Raw genomic sequence first — 3169 nt, forward strand, 5'->3', positions numbered from 1 at the left:
GTGGTGTTTCCTATATTTGTAGGGGGGCTGGGGGTGGCTGGGGGGTGGAGGGTAGTCCGTTTAGCGTGCAATCGACTCGGGATACTTATAAGATAGTACCATTATTTTTTCAGATTTTTTCGTCCAAAAATATATCAGGCCAAAAACCGGCCTTACCGACCCTCCCCCTTTATCCATTTTACTATTTATTTATCGAATGGCTTTTTTTCCATACTTGGAAATTCTCAGGCAGGGTTGCTCAATTCCTGTTGTTCAATTTAGGGAATTAAAAATTGGCCCGGGAAACGTCAGGGAAAACCTGAAAAAGACAGGAAATTTTCGATAAACTGATAAAGTTTAGGGGTCATCGAAAAATTACGTAAGGCGATTTACTGAAATTTCCCTCGTCCCGGAAAATTTTATTACCATACCATCAAAAATGAAATTGGATTTACGAAGAAAAATGTGTTAATGTAGATTTTAAAACGTTAAAAGAATTTCAAAGATTCCAAAACATTTCAAAGATTTTTAATGATTTCAAAAGGTTTCAATAATTTCAAACGAACTGAAAAGATTTCACGAACAAAGATTAAAGAAACTTTTCAAAAATATTTTAATGCTTTTATAAAGATTTATAAAAAATTGCACAAAGTTTTCGTAGATTTCAAAGATTTAGAAAATTTTTGAATATTTCAAACGATATCAAATTTTTTTATAAGATTTCAAAAGATTTAACAAAGTCTTATAAACGTATAATTTCATCATTTTTTTGGACGAGAATCCATTTTGGGTTTCCATCCTGGAAAACCTGGAAATCTTCTTGATTTTTTTTCACGAAAGCCTTGAATTTTAATTTAATTTTTTTTTAAACAATAATTTGATCGAAATGCGAAGAGTAATTTAAATCTTTGAGCCTATTATGAAAGAAACATTTCGTTTAGAAAAAATCTTAATACTGAAAAATTTTTTTATTCGTCATGATATAATTGATCTTTTGTTTATTACAGAATAAATAAAGATATTTCAAGGCACTTTTTGTTCAGGTGTTCATCTTAGAAATTATAAAAATTATTAGTTTAAAAATTCGATGTTAATTCAGTTTCAGAATTAGAATATGACATGGTCATATAATGGATTTTTCGAAGGGTTTAGAAGATTTCAAAATGTTTCAAATAATTCAATGAATACAAAAGATTTTCCAAACAAAGATTCAAGAAAACTTACAAAAGGGTTTAAAGATTTTAAACAATTTCAAAATTTTTTAGGAGATATCATAAGATTTCACTAAGATTTGTAATAATTTAAATAATTCCAACGAATTCACAAAGATTTTAAAAAATTTCACAAATATTTTTAAGAATTCTTGAGGATTTCAAAACATTTCAAGAATTTCAAAGATTTCAAAACATTTAACAAATTTTTAATGATTTCAAACGGTTTCAACAAATTTGAGAAGATTTGGAAAGATTTGAATCATTTCAAACAAGCAAAAAAGATTTCACAAACAAAGATTAAAGAAAAATTTGGAAAATATTTCAAAGATTTTATAAGGGTTTTTGAAAAATTGCACAAAGTTTTTCGTAGATTTCAAAACTTCCAAGGACTTAAAAGATTTCAACAAAGAATTCAAAGATTTCGAACATTGCACAAAGATTTTAAAACTTTCAAAAGATTTCAAATTATTTCATAGATTTTAAGTAACTTCAAAATTCTTTAGGAGATGTCAAATGATTTCACAAAAGTTTCAGAAATTTCATAAAACATTCATAAAGATTTCAAAACATTTCAAGAATTTCAACGATTTCAAAAAATTAAAAAGATTTTTTATTGATTTCAAAAGGTTTCAACAAATTTGGGAATATTTGAAAAGATTTTAATAATTTCAAACGAACAGAACAGATTTAACGAACAAAGATTAAAGAAACATTACAAAAATATTTCAAAGATTTTATAAATATATTTATAATTTATAAATTTAATTTAATATATTTTATAAAGTTTTTAACAATTTCAAAAGTTTGCAATACATTTTAGAAGATTTCAAAACATAGAAATGATTTCAAATGAACACAAAAGTTTTTCCAAACAAATATTAATGAAACATTTCACGAATATTTTCAAAGATTTCAATAAATTTGAGAATATTTAAAAAAATTGAAATGATTTCCAACGAACACAAAAGTCTTCACTAACAAAAATTAGAGAAACATTTTACAATTTTTCAAATAAATACAAAAGATGTAAACAAGATTTTTCCATTATTTCAAAGAATTTAGAAAGATTTCATGATATTTCAATAATTTAAATTTTTTAAAGATTTTAGATCAATTTGAAGCTTTTCAACAATTAAAAAATATTTCAATAAATTTGAGAAGATTTCAAAAAATTGCAATGATTTCAAACGAACAGAAAAATTTCCACAAACAAAACTTAGAGAAACATTTGACAATTATTTCAAAATATTTTCTTAAATTTCACAAAAATTTGAAAGATTTCAAAGATTTCAAAATCTTTTAGGAGACGTCAGAAGATTTCACAAAAGTTTCAGAGATTTCATAAAACATTCATAAGATTTCAAAACAATATATATAAATTTCTCAAATATTTTAAAGAATTTCAAAGATTCCAAAACATTTAAAAGATTTTTAATAATTTCAAAAGGTTTCAATAATATCAAACGAACAGAAAAGATTTCACGAACAAAGATTAAAGAAACTTTTCAAAAATATTTCAAAGCCCTTATAAAGATTTTAAAAAAATTGCGCAAATTTTTCGTAGATTTCAAAGATTTAGAAAAATGTTGAATATTTTAAAGAAACGAAAAAGATTTCGCAAGCAAAGATTAAAGAAAAAGTTCACAAAGATTTCAAGAATTTTAAAGATTTTACAAAAGCTTTGAAAAATGCCAAAAGATTTCTCGAAGATTTCACCAAAATGTCAAGCTTTCACTAAAGATTGTAATACTTTACAAAGATTCCAATGATTTCAAAGACATTACAATGTTTTTAAAATATTTCTAAAGATTTCAGAAAGACGACCAATTTGAGAAGATTTGAAAAGATTTTTATAATTTCAAACGAACAGAAATTATTTTAAAGATTTCAAAAAATTTCAAAGATTTTAAATAACTTCAAAATTCTTTAGGAGATGTCAAAAGATTTCACACACGTTTCAGAAATTTTATAAAACA

General features: G+C 24.3%; 1 protein-coding gene across 1 annotated transcript in view; it reads right to left on the reverse strand.

Annotated features, from left to right (window-relative positions):
* Window positions 1-3169, reverse strand: part of LOC117176023 (protein strawberry notch) — an 87927-nt gene that overhangs the window by 8242 nt on the left and 76516 nt on the right. The gene's annotated exons all lie outside the window — the stretch shown is intronic.

This window comes from Belonocnema kinseyi, chromosome 7 (assembly GCF_010883055.1).
Source record: "Belonocnema kinseyi isolate 2016_QV_RU_SX_M_011 chromosome 7, B_treatae_v1, whole genome shotgun sequence".
NCBI lineage: Eukaryota > Metazoa > Arthropoda > Insecta > Hymenoptera > Cynipidae > Belonocnema > Belonocnema kinseyi.